The following is an 18,786-nucleotide window of genomic DNA, read 5'->3' on the forward strand; positions in this document are numbered from 1 at the left end:
GTTTTTAAATCAAATTTTTAAAGATTTTTATTTATTTGAGAGAGAGACAGCATACAAGTGGGGAGAGGGCAGAGGGAGAGAGAATCCTCAAGCAGACTTCACTGAGCTCAGAGCCCAGTGTGGGGCTTGATCCCACAACCCTCAGACCATAGACCTGAGCCAAAACCACGAGTCAGACGCTTAACCAACTGAGACACCCAGGTGTCCTTCTATGCAGCTGTTTTAGAACCTACTTGACAAACCCCAAATATCTATTCTTAGTGATAACTCTGAAAGGCTTTTGTTTCTGAGAAAAACTGTTTATGTAACAAACAGAACCAAGTGCATTAATACACAGTGGGGTTAGGAGTTAGGCTGTTCAGTCTCATCCCTTCCTATTAAGTGAACTCAGACCTATTAAATAAGATTAATGTAATAGCTGCTTTTACCATTCAGGCTGGAAATGTTCCACATAGCCTGAACAAGAGCCGTTTTTAGAAGCAGCATGTTACCCTCAAGAGCCACAGAAAAATCACATAGTCCTCTGGGTTTGTCTGACCCATTTCATGCTCATCTGCGGATCCATATGGCAAAGTAACTAGCTTGTGGCGTAACCATGTAATGGTTATAACAACAGATCTAGTCCACTATATCAGCAATTTGCTAAGAGCAACTGGTATAGTGACAAATACGGCCCGTTTCCAACGGCTGAGTTTCCATGTCTCATAGCAGCCCCAAGTAGCCTCAGCAGCATTTCATGTGTCCTGCTCTTTCTGGATGGAGCAGGAACTTACACTTGGGACAAGAGGTGTGTGAGACAAGTGAGAGAGACAAACAAATACACATATACTTTTTAAAGAACCAAATACAAATGTAACCAGTTTTATTATGGTAAAATGTCACTTTCAGAACAGTTTTTAAAGAAATAACAGACTCTTCTGGCTGGCTGTTTTTAAATGGCAGTATTGAGTATCTTCTTCCTGCTGAAGAAAGCGTGCTGTTCTTTCTCAGAGTCCAAGATCTGAAAGAGAAGTTGCTGAATTTTTGCTTTTTTCCACCATGTACAGGATAATGGGCTCCCTTGCGTTATCCACCGAGTGATCTCTTCAGGTATGGAAAAAGATACAAAGATACACAGCAGGGTAAGATCACAACATTGACATTTAAATTGCTTGTGTTTTGTGCAAGTTCCCTGGACTAATGGCAGAGAGCCGGGCTTCAAATACAGCTGTGTGCTGAGCAAACTTGACTGCCTTGAATTCTGAATGCCCACCCTTTGCCAATTCCATGGGCAAGCATTCCGGGAGGCCTGAGTTGAAATGTGCAGATAAATACTCAGTTCCTGGGGTTCTGGTGCCAAAGCATACAGAATACTTATGGTCTGCTATGGAAATCTTGGAAGCACAGATCTTCTGTTTTTAATGTCTCTGTGGATTTAAGACAGTTCTTGGACAACTTATTACCTTTCATAAAATGTACTCTTACTTAAAAAATCTCTTGGTGGCTTACCTATATTAAAAAGAGGAAAAGAATACTTTTCAATTCCACTAAGTTTTCTCTACTAAAGTTAAACAAGCTTCTAGAAGAAAGGATGCAGTAGAATGCAGTAGAAAAGGGATTTGGGGTGCGTGGGTTTGTGGGCTTTTTGTTGTTGTTGTTATTGTTATTGTTTTTTTGTTTTGTTTTGTTTTTTAACTTTTGTGGACTTGTGCTTTCTCATTTGTAAAATAAGACTGACAATCTCTAAGATTCCTTTTGGAAAAGCAGGGAAACGAACAACATTTAAGCACATACTGAGTGCCAGGCATGGGAAATAGAGTATTTAATCCTAACAACTCTGAGATGAAGACATTATTGTAGTCTCACCAAACAGACAAGTAACCGAAAGAACAAAGGAACATAATGCTCAAGGCCGCAAAGTGAACACGAAGTGGATACATCTGGTTCCAAAGTCTTGCATCTTTCTCCTTCCACTTGTGTGGTTGCCAGCTCTAGAGCTCATTAGTGAACCAGAAATTCATCAGAATAGAATATATGAGGAGTCGGTTGATAAAAATGGGAAAAAGTTAAAATACATGTAAAGCTTTACCAGGACATTTGGAAACAAATGATCTTTGACATAGATAAATACTGAGAGCTAGGACAGAAGATTATAATTCACAAAATATTGCTAAATTCCTCTTACTGCGGAGAATTTTTCTGTTTTTATGATGTCTTATAGTATACCACAACAACCTGGTTCAGTACTTGCATTCAGACCTTATTATGCAGAATTTGCTGTCATGCTTATATGTGATATAATGTGTGTCAGTAACACAATGCCAATAAACCTTTATTTAATGCTTCTGTGTTTTAGCATATAAACAAGTGTCTGTGGTTGTTTTTAGATTTGTTTCACTTTTGCCTTTATGCATATTTTCCTTCATTTATTACAGTTTTTTTAATAGCAGAAACTTCCTGGGCCTTCATTCCTTGTGAAGCCCTGAACTGAGGCATATGGCATTAATCCACATGACAGCCTTATGAAGTGGATACTATTATCTTTTCCATTTTATTGATGAAGAAACAAACGATAGGTCAGAGAAGTTAAGGTGCTTCCCCAACATCACAGGGCTAAGAAGGAGAACAGCCCAGTGTCAAATCCAGGTTATAGATAAAGCCAGTGCTGGAAGGGATGACTTTTGTTCCTTGCTTTTGGTTTCTATGGAATCCACTGGCACAAATTTACTTTTAAACTGTGTTGGACTTGTGTTCATTCTACTAAGGATTTGCTTTGTCGGTGCATTGGGTACTTGCTATTAATCTTCTTCTGATATGCTATCTTACATCAATGCACCCTATGCTCCCATTGCTCTTCCTATGTATTTCACATTTAAGAAGCTCACATAGCTGTTGCCTAAGTCCCAGACAGAAAGCTGGTGAACTCTGTGTCCTGTGTGGGGAAGGAAGGAGCTGATGACAAGATTTGGGTATTGCCCTTGGGGCTAGGAGCTTTGCTGATGTGGCTGGCTTCTTTAGTAATGCTTTCCCCTAGACAAAGTTAAGGAGGGACAAGAGCCCTGTTGCCTCTCTTACTCCTTCCCCACTTTAAAAATATTTTCTCCTAATTCCTAAGGCAATGTTCGGTATTTAAAAACTCTTCAACATGACTTAATCAGGTAACATGAAACTTGAATCGTCACTCTAATTTCACTCCCCAAAGAAAACTACTTTTAACAATTCTGTTCACATGCCAATGCTTTTTCCCTTCCCTGTACATAAACTAATATTTATTATTATTATTCATTTTTCTCAAATATGGAATTATACTAAATACACAGTTTTGTAACCCAGCTTTTGTCATTGAACATGATACTTTGGCCTTCATTCCATGTCAGCTTGATCTCATTCTTTTTAAAAAATATTTTATTTATTTATGTGACAGAGAGAGAGACAGCAAGAAAGGGAACACAAGCAGGGGGAGTGGGAGAGAGAGAAGCAAGCCTCCCGCTGAGGAAGGAGCCCAATGTGGGGCTTGCTCCCAGGACTCTGGGATCATGACCTGAGCTGAAGGCAGACACTTAATGACTGAACCACAAAACATTGCTTCTTCCTAGATGTTGCCCTCAAATGTGTGAAGTGTGTGTCAGCATAAACGCATGGTGGTGACCTACCTCAGTTACATACAAAACCATCCTCAGTGCTCTGAACCAGCACGGACAACTTCTGCGTTCAATGAGAGAGCTTCCTCTCCCAACAAGTGACAATGACTCTCTCTCACCTCTCTGGAAGCTTATCATCTAAGCTTCAAGGCCTGGACTTTCAGCATCCATCCTGGTAGATCCCGCAAAGGCCAGTTTTCGCAGGAATCCTGCTTGTATCTCCCACCCTGGATATCTGATATCTCTTGATAGGATATCCGGATATCTGATAACTCTTGTTAGGATATCTGATAACTCTTGATATCTGACCAAACCCCTCATTCCTCACCATCCCAGATAATAACGCCCTGGCTTGCCTGCAGCAAGAATCCTGTTCAGTCAGTTTAGCCAGAATGACCAGCCGTTCCTGTCATTTCCCATCCACAGACCCTTTCCTCACCCTGCCACTCAGCTGGGAGTCCCTACTTCCCTTTGTTGTATCTGGACTCCAGCTCAGTCTCTCTCCTCTACGGCAAAATCCCACCGCAGCAGTCTCTAGACCTATCATAACAGTCTTGAATAAAGTCTGTCTTACCCTTTTAACAGATGTCAGAATAACTTTAACATAAGTAAAACACTTTCAGATCATGTCTTCATCTTACACCTCGTCAGCATCTTTGCGGGAGTATTCACCCCCACAATATGGAATTTTGCTTAGGGTGATGCACACACAATTCTAAGAAACAGAGAAATATACTCAAATGTTTGAGTTCAAAGGAAACGTTTCTGAAGCCCAGTTGAAGGGATTTTTATGTTAACATTTTTATTAAACATTGTTTGGGGTGATCCACGTTTCTGTTCCTCACTAATCAGGTTGACATTTGGCAAGTACCACTGACGGTCTACATTGTCCCTGAATCCATTAACATAGAGGTTGGGTTAAAAACAGGTCACCCCCTGGCTTCTCTTTGGCTATTGCCCTCACAAACCTCTACCCCCCACCCACTTAATCCAATAAGAGCCAGGGAAGGAGTCCTTTCAAACAATTCTTCACTCTGCAGGTGTCTTGAGCTATAATCAGTTTCCTAGTTGGAGAAGTAATAGGGAGGAAGGAAAGTATCTTATCTTTCCGCAGATACTCCCAAACAATTCTGCCTTGAGTAAAAATGACAACCGTAGTCACGTCACCTTAAGGCTTTCTCCTCTGTATGCTGCCCTTGGAGCATTCAGGGAAGGGGCTGATAGGGCAGGCACAAAAGAAAGCCAACAGCGTCTCTGTCACCAGGGAGTTAAATGTAAAGCCACCTGTGACAGGATTTCAGTCTAAAACGGAACCAGAGAATGTGAAATGGAGAACCTCACACACTACCCTCAGGAAACTTAAGAACCAAGAGACTGATTTCCCATAGAAAACCAAAACTTCTCTCCTGACCACCGAACACCTGACAAGAATCTCTCCCCATTCTCAAGCCAATGAACTTACTGAGCGGAACTTTTTGGACTGCCCACTCTCTGCACTCCTTGCCGGTAAGTACAACCCACCCCAAGATCTTCAACAGCATCCTTACAGGTTACTGCACTTTGCACATCCTGATTTGCAGTTCCTCAGCTGCTCCCAAGTAAGCTCAATTTTTGGTCATTCGAGCTTGCCTCAGTTGCCTCCTTATTTAGGGTAACACACTCTTCTCTAACAAGAGCTTGAGCAAATAGCTTTAATATTCTTTTTTCATGCTCATTCCAAATTCTGATTAAACAAAGCAACCATAAAAAAGTAAAAGGAAACTACTCTCAAGGGATCTATACTGGACTAAACTAAAAATTGAAAAGTATTTTTAAAGAGTGTATAATAAAAATTATTACTACATCTGCATTTTGGGTAAGATAAAATATGCAGTTTATGCCAACATCTGGTTTGTTGTACATCTGATTTATATGTATTTACAAAAAAATTACATGTATTTTATGTAAATACACAGAGGATATGAAGTTATTTACAAAAAGCATGTATAGAATATAATAACCATAAAATATTTGTCTTGGATTTATACTCTCATGTCCCAGAATGAGAATGCATTCTAATTTTTCTTTCTCCTACTGCCTTTGTCTGGTTTTCTTACAAGTTATCTTTGCCTTGCAAAATTAATTGGGGAGCTTTCTTTTTCTCTTTATCCTCAGAAACAATTTGTATAATGTAAGGGTTATTGGTTTCTTGAATATTTGATAAAACACACCTGGGAACCATCTGGTTCTGTTATCCTTTGGAGCCTTATAACTACTTGTTCTATTTATTTACTAATCGATTCTACTCAGCTTTCCTATTCCTTCTCAATCAAAATTTTAACTCATATTTTCCTTTAGAATTTGTCACTAAATTTTCAACTGCCCTGTTCCGAAGTTTTCATAGTATTATGTTATAGTTGTTAAATATTCTCTTTCTCTATAGCTTATCTTATTATTTTTCAAATTACTTGTGTCTTATTAAAAGCTTCTCGTGAACTTATCTATTGTTTAATTTTTCTCAAAGAAAGCAGAAATTTCTAAATGTTTTAATCATCGTAATTTTCTAAAATGTTTCTTTATTATTATTCTTTTTGGTATACTACATCCCTGTAATTTATTTATTTTATAACCGGAAGTTTGTACCTCTTGACACCCTTTACACATTTTGGCCACCCCCCAGCACCCTTCTCCGGGCTCTGAGAAGGCTTTTGATTCCCAACAAACTTGGTTCTCTTTGGGTCTACTGGATGTGAGCCCTATTAGTTTTCAGAGCCAGACATTTTGGGTGCTCGTCTCTTCTTTGCAGGACCCAAAGGTAAGGGTGCCTCAGGTAAGGCACAAACCCCTTACTCCTGAGGAAGCTCCACATGTGTGAAATCCCTCCTGATTGTAGGTCACAGCACTGGGGTGGGCTGCTTGTTTGTTTGTTTTCCAGAAGGGTGGGTATTTTTTGTGAGACAGCTTCTCTGCCTCTCTTACCATCTTGATATGGCTCTTTTATCATTTGTTGTGAAGAAGTACTCAGCTAGCTTTCAGGTCTTTTTCTGAGAATTATTTCCTATGTAACTGTTGACTAGGTGTGTTTGTGGGACAGGTGAGGTCAGTATCTTCCTACCTCACCATCTTGGAACACCTTCTCTGGGTTTTATGTTAATTTCGAATGTTAACTCTATTTCTTGCTTCCTTCTTCTTTCTTTCCTTTTATTCTGTTTTTTAAAGCACTTGAGTTGATCACTTTGCTTATTCATCTTTACTTTGTTGTATTCTACCAGTATACCTTATTAATGCATGTGAATTTTAAGAAATCATTTAAGAGGTCAGGAAACCCAGAATGGAACACAGATTTTGACCAGAGAATCTAACTGTATTCCAAATGTATGAAATAGTCCCACTGTAGGGAATTGGGGGGGGGGGGGATGCTGATCTAAGTTACTTTGAAAATATAAGATTAAGAGCAAAAGAAACTACATGAGCACTGTAGTTCAGCTGACAAAGTTCTTTCCCACTAGGCTAAGTGCTATGCATGTATACTGGAATTGTACCTTAGATAAAATGTATGGCAGATGGAAAGACTGGGAGTTGGAATGGGAGTCTACCAATAAGCAAGGAGACAAGGAGGCTAGAGTGATCCATGTGGTAATGGAGTAGAGTTGGAGATGCCATTATAAACTCATGTTTAAATTAAGATAGATACAGATATTTACATGAGGGAAAAAATACACATACACACACACACACACATACACACACATACACACAGAGATGATGATACACACATATATTTCCATGCTCTGTTAGCTGAGAGGGTCTAGAACCAATGATACCGTAGTAGCAATAAGCATAGCTAACACCCAGATCTTGGATTCTGTCTTAGTCTATTTGGACTACTATAGCAAAACACCATTCTGGGTAACTTATAAATGACAGAAATTTCATTCTTACAATTCTGAAGGCTATAAGCACAAGATCTGGTGCCATGATGGTCAGGTTCTGGTGAAGGCCCCATGAAGGGTTGTGGAGGCCAACTTCTCAATGTGTCCTTACACAGTAGAAGAGATGAGCTAGCATTATGGCTTTCTTTTATAAGGACATTAATTGCATTCATGTGGACTCTGCCCCCAAGAGCTAGTCACCTCCCAAAGGCCCCACCTCCTAATACCATCAGCTTAAGTATTAGGTTTTCAGTATATGAATTTTAGGTTCAAGTTATTCAACACCAACAGTGATACTGATATTGGTAGCAAGTACCCTGACATGATTTTCCATAGTCTTCCTAGACCCCCAAAACCCATAACTCCAACTTAATCATGAGAAAATAAATCAGAGAAATTCTGACTGGGGGATATTCTACAAAATACCTTGCCCAGTACTCCTCAAAACTGTCAAGATCACCAAAAACAAGAAAAAATCTGAGAAGTGGTCACAGCTAAAAGGATCCTACAGACATTAAGAAAAATGAAGAAAATATCAGTGAAGTATGGGCTTTAGTTAATAATCATGCATCAATATTGGTTCATTAATTGAAACAAATGTGTTATAGTAATATATGATGTTAATGATACAATTGGATATAGGGTATAGAGGAATCCTCTGTGCTATCTTCACAATTTTTCAGTAAATCTAAATTATTCTAAAAAGTTGAATGTATTAAAAGAAGTAGATATTGCCTCGTGACCTTAGAAAAACCTTAGAAATGATTCCAGCATGGTCAAGAATTGAAAAATATAGTTTCCTAGTGAATCCACCAGAATATACTGGGTATGCCTAAATCCCTAAGTTCCTAAATGGATGTTCCCCCTGCATTCAGGTTACTGAATATTTGCTGAATGAATAAATGAATACACAAACCAATGTGAAACTAAACTCATTGGTGTTTTGTTGTTGTTATTGTTTTTTTCTCATTCATTCATTCAGCAAATATTTACGGAGTGCTGTCTGAGGACCAGGCACCATGCTAGGTATTTGGTATATCATAGGGAAAAACCAGATACTATCACTGCCTTCCCAGAAAATGCAGTCTAGCCAACACTCAACTATTCTTTTTGACAACCGAGTTGAGGCAGATACCCACTGAGGTTACTCCTGGCTCCAACAGTAGCAGTGTACAGCCAAGAGAGCCAAAGTCCAGCCCAAGTATTTTCTGAGTCCCAAATATTTCACCTCGGGGAGGAAAGGGAGAAGAAAGCATCCAATTTTTTAGAAGCAATTTCAATCATTAAGATATAATTTAAATAAAACAAGAGAAGGAGGTAAAAGGAACTGACAGAATGTAGCCTTGTTTTTAGGAATTGAGAGACCTTGGCCTTGACTCTGACATGCGCATGCACATTAAAATGTGGAAGTTCTCCACCTCGGCACTGTTCCCCCAGGGCACAGCACTCAGCAGAAGGTGGGTCATGGGGCAGGTGAGGGGTGGGGGTGTCAGAGGAGCGCACAGCCACAGAGCACTCAATCAGAGCACAGAGGTGTGGCAGTTTGCTGTGATTTGAGCAGCAGCCAGAATTTCACAAAGCATTCAGGAAGGAAGTAGAGCCTTCTAATGAAACCCATATATGCTTAAACCTGTCTGTATATTGAGTACATTGTGAGATAGGCATCTTCACCAAGAAAATAAAGCTCAAATTAGCACAAACCTAAGGTCAGACAGCCTTAAATTCAAATGTCAGCTCCTTCGTCTACTAACAAGGTCACCTTGGACAAGTGGCTTTGTTAAGCGAACTAGGGCTCTGAAAGGTTAAGCAAACTGCTCAGATCATAAGGCTGAGCTTCAAAGTCATTCTGACTTCAAAACACAGGCCCTTTCCTCTTCCCGGAGCTGCCTTCCTGAATAGACCCGGAGGGACTGGGCCATGTTGCCACAAAGGGTCAGCTGCCTGTCCCCAAGAGAAGGTCCAGCATGAGTAGGGCCACACCTTGCCACACCCCTTATTGGTGAGCTGTAGTGCTGAATTAATTCCTTCAACAGGAGTGATTTCTGTTGCATTTTGCAACACGTAATAGAACCTTCAAGTAAATGAGGGGTATTCCAATACTCGTGTGAAAAATTAAAAACAAAAGCTCCAGCTTCCTCTCTAGCCACAAAAGCTGAAAACAACTTCTCTTTTCCTTTGGATTTTGCATAATTTTACCACGAGTACTCCCGTGACATTTTTGGTTGACGTAACAGTATCTCAGGTACTCATTGACATATCTGGACTTCTCATTACTGGGCTGATTAATAAGAACATGTTTTAGGTAATTGACCTAACATGACTACAACCTTCCTATAGAAAGAAACAACAAGAGAAAAAGTTATATAAGCCCCCAGAAATTGAGAGAAAACTTTCATTTAAAATATTCTCCGTAGGGCACCTGGGTGGCTCCGTTGTCGGTTAAGTGTCTGCCTTTTGCTCAGGTCATGATTCCAGGGTCCTGGGATTGAGTCCCACGAGCAGGGAGCCCGCTTCTCCCTCTCTCTCTCTGCCTGCTGCTCCCTCTGCTTGTGTTCTCTCTCTCTCTCTTTCTCTCTCTCTCTCTGTGTCAAATAAATGGATAAAATCTTTAAAAAAAATTCTGCATAAGTTGAGCTGCATAAAAAGTCAATGATGATAAAGAATAATGTATTTCTACAGTGAGTCCTAAAGTCAAGGAAACGTTCACTTTTATAAGTGGAGAAAGTCTACAACAGCTTCTAAGTTCTTGAAGATCATCTTACTCTCCCAGATCTATGATGGACAGTTTAAGTGAAAGATTATTTTCCCATTAATCAGGGATCATGAGTATGTGCACTCACCAGAATCAGGGCAATGGAGAAGTCTGCGATCAGTACACTTCACCGAATTAAAGACTCCGTGTTTCCCCTCATGTGTTGCTGTTGATTGCTGGGAAAGCCAATATTTCCAGCCCATTTACTTCAAATTCATTCCACTCCAAGGTGTTATTTTGCATGGCCAGCACTCCCGTGTTACCCCTGGCACAGCTGTTGATTTCTCTGTAATTAAAATCCTTGTGGGGAGAGCAGAAAGCTGGCCTTCTACATCATTTTCTCATTAGTTTGGTTTTTCATTCCTCTTGGATCATTGTTTAGGCTTGTCACAGGGAAACTTTCATTAGGGTCTTTTGGCTGCAATGTTGTTTTAACAGAGCAAATGGAATTTAGAAACCCAAACAAATATCTCTTCATCATTTCCAATTGATAAAAGAAAGATGCTACTAAACAAAACAACCTTTAGGGGTGTTATTTCAGCTGTATTTCATACTCGATCTTCAAGTTTAGGTAGAGACTGTATTGTTTAAGAAGATTTTACAAATGTTAAGTCAAAATTCTAAGGGAGTCAGTTTTCTGGAAGGTATAAGATCTAAGTTCCAGAAACTCAAGAATGTGGAAACTCCCTCTGTGCTGTTGACTTTCTTCTCTTCTCTTGGTTATGAGCATCAGCCTTGATTTCAGACCCAAAGATACAGTTACAAATTGCGGCTTTGGGGCATTGCATTTCTTTTCATTTTTATTACTTTGGACCTCAGCCTTCTTTTTCCAAATTCAACTTCCCAGGGCATATTTGAATGCCTACTTAGGCATACATGCATTAATCTAGAAGATACTTATCTCTATATCTACCTCTAAATGTTCATCTGTTGTAGAAGCCCACTTCTAAATTGGCCAGATGTGTTATTGCTAGGCCAAACAGAACAGAGTAAAGATAGTTGCTTCCCATCATAATTCTGCTCTGGACTGACCTTTATCACCAAGGCATTTAGGGAAGCCTGGTACCAGGCTTTCACACATAGCTAGATTATACCAAGGAGCCATAAATAAACTCAAGGTTGCTGACACCATTGCAGACATCAGGATCAAAAGAGAAAATTGCATTGAAACTCAACGTTAGCCTTCAGATTTTTTCTTTGTGCTGACGTTACTTCTGCTAAAGTTTCCTCTCACACTTCCTTTGCCTACTTATAAAGCAGAAAGGGGTCCCCAGAAAATACAGCTAGTAAAGTCTCAGAACACACTTGTATTTTGAAACTGTAAAAATCCAATGACTTCCCATTGCCTCTATCACAAAACGACTGTGGAAAATGAATCCTTTCGACAAAAGAAGACAAATTGTGTGTTAATAATAACCTATACATGGGGACGTGGCCAACCCTACCATTTAATGTACTATGCAAACATTACACTTTACCAAGGGCCACCTAAAAATGACTATTTGCAATAGGGGGTAAATGCCCCTCTTTGGGGTCTGCTTAATGTTATGACTTGAGCTTCTGGGATTAGTTTTTTTAACACGTGCCTGTTCTGAGAAGCTTATGCAATGGTCCTGCTGTTTCAGTCCTAACTTATTAAAAACATTCTGTGACCCTCCACATTTGCAATATAGATAATGTGGGTGCCTTGAAACAAGGGCTGTAAATCTCCAGTGTTATGAAACAGATGGGCTCAAATGATGAGAAATGGACAATATACCTCATCAACAATTCAGAAACAGAATGGAAACAATCTCACCCCTCCACACGGAGTAATTTCTAGCAAGTCATAAAACAACAGAGATAGAGACGACTATAGATAATTCATCCTGAAAGAGTTCTTCTCAGCTAATCCAGTGGAACCTCTTCAATGGAGAGGAGAAGGGAGTTGGGGGAAATCGGAGAGGGAGACAAACCATGAGAGACTGTGGACTCTGAGAAACAAACTGAGGGTTTTGGAGAGGAGGGAGGGTCAGAGGTTGGGTGAGTCTGGTGGTGGGTATTACGGAGGGAACGTATTGCATGGAGCACTGGGTGTGGTGCATAAACACTGAATTCTGGAACACTGAAATAATGTAAAATGAAATGAAAGAAAAAAAAAAGTCAAAGAAATAGTCTCAGAGGGTTAAGCAGGTTGCCCACCGTCACACAGGAAGTTACAGTGGCTGTTCCTTGATTCCTACTCAAAGGCCTTTTTTTCACTACAATATTTCCTTTGTTTGGCTCCTCCATTCACCACACAGTTTAAAAATGAGTTAGTAGACTTTAACCTGATAGTCATCATTCATTTTCAGAAGGATGTTTAACCATTAAAACTCCATGCAAGTATAAACTTCAGGGTTAGGTAAGAAAAGTGATGGTCAGGAGTATCTACTATACTCCTCTCCGGGTTTCCTAACGAGCAATAACATCCAGCACTCAGAATACTCCCAGTGGAGCTTTACTATAGTAATAGCATTTACCAGTGTTCCACAAAAACATCAAAAGGTAAGATTGGCCTGTAAATCAGTTCCCCTCTTAGCCACACTTCAGCTGCATTCCATGCCTAACCAAAGTCTATTTTCTTTTGGCAAACAAGTCCTGACCAGCTCGTACTGCCCAGTATGCTGGGGAAACATCGTCAGTACTAACAACTGTGTGAGACTTAAGAGGTACCAGTTGTTTGCTTGCCTCTGGGTGGAACTAAAAGCGCTGCCTGTCGGAGCCGAAGGCAGCGCGGACCAGTAAATGCCTGCCCCGGCTGGTGCAGAACAGAGACAAACAGCCCCAAAATAAGGGTGGCCTCAGCGGGCAGTGGAGAGGAGGCTGCTGCTGGGTTTTGTCACATGGTAACTAATGCAGACACTTTAGACCCCTGTCCTAGCAGCCCTTTCGGAGCAGGAAGAGCCGGGGTAGGGAGGCGGGGCGGGGGGGGGGGGGGGCCTCATAGGGTCTTCTGTGTGTCTCGGAGTCTGAACGCTGGTTTCGGACACCAGTGGGGAGCACCGCTGGAAGCTTTTGTTGTTGGCTTTGTTTGTTTTTCCTGTCTCTAAGATATAGATTTGGGGGATTTCAAGTAAGACCAGTGGGTGAAATTAGAATCTTAGCAATAACTCATGGCATGGGCTGCTTTAAAAATAAGTATAAAAAGCTTACACTACAAAAGATAGCCTCTTGTTTCCTTCTAAACGAAGCTATAAATCTAACCCGAAAGGAGAAGTTGAGCGGGAAATGTTTTATTGCTCTGCTCTCGAATTCCAGGGCCTGATTGTTGGAAGGGAACCGTTTGGGGGACAATGCAGTGGAGACCAAGAGAAAGAGAAAAAGACAAGTTCAATTAAGCAAAACATTGAAAAAAATTCAGCCACAGAAATCGTAACTATTTCTACGGGAAAACAGTATGGATGCCACGTAACAATGTAACTAGGACGGTTTCATTTCCTACAGCACTGAGTGCTTGAGTCCCGGGGGAACTTTGGAAACTTACACAGAAGGGTATAGGCTGTTGGGAGGTCTGGCTGGCTGGCCCTGCGAGTCAAGGAGTCAAGGCAAGGGGTCGAATTCCCTGGGCCCTGCGTGGGGGGCGGGGGACCTCACCGGCTGTGGATGGCGTAATAATAAAGTTCTGATTCATAATGTAAATAATTCTATGCACGCTTTACTTCCATGAAGTCACTAAAAATAATATTTGCTGAAAACGAAATGGCAGGGGAAAAAAGTGACATTTTATGTATGCCGCAGTAGCGGCATAGTAGTTTTATAAAATGAAGATTTTATAAAACCTTTAGCAAATTAGGCAGAATTAGGAAATGCGTTTTAGCAGTGGTCAAAAAGCTGATGGCTTTCCTAGATAATAAAAACTTTGGCTAAAGATTCTTTCATGTTTCTAGTCTTAAGTAATAAAAGAGATCTTAGCTATTTTAAAATCCACTTTATTCATGCTGTATAACTAAAGATACAACTTTACATTCAGAAAGCTGTTCACACTACTAAGCAAGTCCAATAAAAAAGGATTTAAACATTGCCCTGTTTAGTACTTCCTGTAGACACATTTTGTCATAAAAACAATTTGACAGTATTTTTTTTTTTTGAAAGATTTTATTTATTTATTTGACAGACAGAGATCACAGTAGGCAGAGAGAGAGGAGGAAGCAGGCTCCCCGCTGAGCAGAGAGCCTGATGTGGAGCTCCATTCCAGGACTCTGAGATCATGACCTGAGCCAAAGGTAGAGGCTTTAACCCACTGAACCACCCAGGTGCACTGAGCCACCCAGGTGCCCCGACAGTATTATTTTTAACTGGTGCAATTGTGGAAGGCACCACACTAGTCACACCTTACATATTGGTACAGTGATTTACATTTTAGAACCCTCACATACCCAGTATTCTATCCAGTCCTCACAGCAACCTTGTTAGGTTTTATCCCTATGTTTTAGTTGGGGATCCTGGGGCCCAGAGATGTTAAGTGACTTCCTGAGGGTCACACAGCTGCAAGTAGCAAAGCAAAGACTGTGCCAACAATTCTATCCTCAAATTGAGGTCTGCTTCTCTTTTAATTTGTAATAGAGTGCTATTGTCTTTAGATGTGAGCTCCACAGGGCAGGAAGTTTTGTCTCTTGCCAACATCCCAATTCTTAATGCCCAGATCAGAGCCTAGCCAGTAGGAACTCCCACCAGATTTTGTTGAATGGATTATTGATTACGTTATGATAAAATCAGTACATACTTGTCATGGACATTTTTGAAAACATAATAGGAGTTAAAAAAAAAAAACCAATATCCAACCATTCAAACATAAGTGCTGTTGCATTTCTGACAATTTTTTTTCATTCTCTGCACACATTTATTCAAATTTTAGGTGATTTTTTAAAAAATTAATTATTTGTTTATTTTAAAAAGGAAGAAGAGAAGGAGAGATAATCACAAGCAGACTCTGCGCTGAACACAGAGCCTCACACTGGGCCTAAACTCAGAACTTTGAGATCACAACCTGAGCCAAAATCAACAGTCAAATACTTAACTGACTCCACCAGCCAGGTCCCAGATTTTAGTTTTATGTTGTATTTTGTAATTATGATAGGATGTATTAGGCATATGTATGTATGTATATGTGCATGTATATAACTGTTTTAGTTGTTCTATCATCTCTTCTGAGAAATTTCACTATTCTTAATTCATAGAGTTTAGCTGAGTTCATTTTTCTGTCAGAGCATTTAGTCTTTGAATGGTTCAATAATTATTTAGAAAAACAGCAATAACAATAGCTAATATTTATTCAGTGTTTACTGTGATCCAGGAATCCTAATACAACATGTATTAATAGTTTGCATGTATCATCTCATTTAGTCATATAAATTAGTGATTATTTTTATTCCATGTCTTAAAATGAGGAAACTGAAACAGAGAAATATAGTAGCTTCACAAATCACACAGCTGGTAAATGGGAGAGTCAGGATTTAAATTTGGGGAGTGTGCCTGCAGAGCCACTCTAGGCGATGTGGGAAGAGCCTGCCTGAGAGTAAACCCAAGAAGGAAGCCTGGGATGGACAGAGAAGTTGGCTCTGCCAGCATTTGTCTTCCCCACATCCAGCTATTTCTGAAGACATTGCTATTTCTAGATAGACTAGTTCATGAGGTATGAAATATTCAAGGGTATTTATGGCTTCATTATCTTAATAGCAAAAGACCAGAAACAGGCCAAATTTGGCCATCACTGGAAAAAAAAAAAAAAAGGAAAAACCAATCAGTCGACTGCATAATTTAGGAACCTTCTAGATCAGTTACCAAAAGGCATGTAGGACTTTTTAAGGTTAGGTGGACATTGTAGGCACAGAATGCTAAATTCTGCTGAGATCACTCAACATTTTCTGGGAAAACAAACACGATTACACCTTTTTTAAACTAAGGAAATTTCCCCAACAACCCCCAATCTCACATACGTATATTACATATATTACATAATTGTTACAAACTCTTCATTCTTTTTGCCATAAGTGTCCTGGGCAAGCATTGGGATATTGACTCAACTGCAAGTAAACAATCAGGAAGACATTGCTTATTTCGGTCTGTTGGCCCATCTACTAGCAGAACTTGTGAATGTTTCAGCTGATTAGTTCTATTGTCTCCTCAAATATGATGACTCCCCGTAATGTGCCAGTAGTCAGTACTTCTCAGCTAGATACCTTACTAATATTCAAGGAAATATTGTTAGTTTCCCTTTTGAATCTCTCTATCCATAGCTATGGTCCCTGAAACCAGGAAAATCCCATGATGTTTTGACTTTTGCAGGATGACTTTTTTTTTTTTTTTTTGGAAACTCTGTTAGATAATCCTGATTTAATTTTTATGGTATCTAAAAAATTTTTAAAAAGTGGAAAATGTTACACAGGTTATATTATCACAGATCAAACTTCACCATTAGAGTATGAGTTTCTACCAAAACTTCAGTCTGCCGAGTGGCTGAATGGATCACTCTCCTCTGAGATAGCCAAGTGACACAAGTTAAAGAGCAAATATTTATACCAATAGTAGGTAAGTGTATAGGATAGGCTGTGATGTAGGTAATGGTTCAGAATCAAAGAGGCTTCCTAAACTCTGCAGAAATAACTAAAATCATTGCACCCATACCCTTGAAAAAGAGAAAGTCTTGGAGAGATTCAAAGAGGTCATGCATTGCCAAAGGTAAGCCCCTGGTTCAGAAAAAAAGAAAAGAAAGAAACCTTGACAAAAATCAGAATATACAGGGGGAAAAAAAGGAAAAAAAAACATTGGCAAAAGTCAGAATATACACTGCTTAGAGGTCATTGTGGTGTTCACAAAACTGTTGTCTGATCATATAAAGTACTCTTCGTAGGTTTAGAAAAAATTGCTTCATTTTCTAAAGAGTATAGCCAAGGATGTTTCCATTATATGTCTTATTTGTCAGCAACAAAATCCCAGTAAGATGGGACATGGACAGGAATCACTGCTTCAAAGCTCTATTATATTCCTCCAGCCCTCTTCACCCCCACAAATGGGCAAAAAGTATCTTTTGGTCATCATTTTTTCTTCTCAGGATGCACTGAGGCTTTTTGGCACTGGAGAGGAAGCGGCAGTGAACAATCTGTTTGATATTTTTGTTTCTGATATGGGGAACTCCAACCCATCTTTCCAGGGAGAGGGCACACCTTTTACTGGGACTCTTATTTAATGAACTTTGCAAAACCTTGGCTTTTATTAACAAAAAATTCATCCTCAATCTTCAGGAAAAGTAGAATAAGTAAATAAAGTTCTAAAACTAAGATTAGCAAATGCTTTCAGGAATACTCAACTTCCCTTGGCCTAAGGCATTCCATTAGCTTTATTTTATTTATTTATATTTATGTATGTATGTATTTTAAGTAGGCTCCACAGCCAACCTGGGGCTTGTACTCATAACCCTGAGTTCAGGAGTCACATGTTCTACTGACTGAGACAGTCTAGGTGCCCCTCATTGACTCTAACAACAATGAAATAACTGCTTTCAGGATTCACCAGCTTTCACCTTATGCATTAGTAAGAGATCACCACAACAAAATTATTTCTAGGATTTCATCCAAATGAAACCATACAAGATACTCTCTTTAGTGTCAGGTTTCATTTGTTCAAGATCATGCTTTTGAGATCTATCTGTGTTGTTGCATGAATCGGTACATTGTTCCTTTGTGATTGCTGAGTAGTAACCCGTTATTGAATACGCTGCAAGTCTATTCGCCTCTTGATAGACATTTGGGTTGTTTCCAGTTTATGGCTATTATGAATAAAGCTGCTTTATGAATATTCATATTTAAGGTGTTTTGAGGACATGCTTCTTTTTCCCTTTCAGATAAAGACCTACAAAGAAAATTTTAAGATCATGGGGTAAGTGTATTATTTATAAGGAACTACCAAGAAGATTTCCCAAATGGTGCTATTATTTTATACATATACCTGCAATGTATAAGAAATCCAGTTGCTACCCTTATACATACTCACTGACAATTGGTATTGAGATTATTTATTATCTGTGAGCCTTTTGGTGGGTATGTAATGGTACCTCATTGGAACATCTTTCTTGTGCCAAGAGGCCATTTGGATATCACTTTTCTGAAGTTTCTGCATAAAAATCTGGTCTGTTTTGGAGAGCTTGGTTGTCTCAGTCAGTTAAGCATCTGACTCTTAATTTCAGCTCTGTCATGATTTCATGGTTGTGAGATCAGGCTTCGGGCTGGGCATGGAACCTGCTTAAGGTTCTTACTCTCCCTCTGCCTCTGCTACCCTCCTCCCCCAAAAGTCTGTTTTTATTGGATTGTTTATCTTCTCATATTATATTATAAAAAGACATTACATTAAATATATATAGATAAAGACTTAAATATAAGACCTGAAATACAAAACTCCTAGAAGAAAACATAGGGGAAGAGCTTCAGGACTTTGAATTTGGCAACTGTCTCATGGCCATGACACCAAAAACATAGCCAACTAAAGC

At 39.6% G+C, this 18,786-nt stretch overlaps 1 long non-coding RNA gene across 1 annotated transcript; it reads right to left on the reverse strand.

Annotated features, from left to right (window-relative positions):
• Positions 1 to 860: 860 nt before the first annotated feature.
• On the reverse strand, positions 861 to 13,884 carry LOC131828619 (uncharacterized). Its single transcript, XR_009352515.1, has 3 exons — positions 13,789 to 13,884; positions 10,372 to 10,701; positions 861 to 1,083 (listed from the first exon to the last, which is right to left on the reverse strand). It is a non-coding gene; the product is annotated as an uncharacterized LOC131828619 (long non-coding RNA).
• Between the last annotated feature and the right edge of the window lie 4,902 nt (positions 13,885 to 18,786).

This window comes from Mustela lutreola, chromosome 1 (assembly GCF_030435805.1).
Source record: "Mustela lutreola isolate mMusLut2 chromosome 1, mMusLut2.pri, whole genome shotgun sequence".
In the NCBI taxonomy this organism is placed as follows: domain Eukaryota; kingdom Metazoa; phylum Chordata; class Mammalia; order Carnivora; family Mustelidae; genus Mustela; species Mustela lutreola.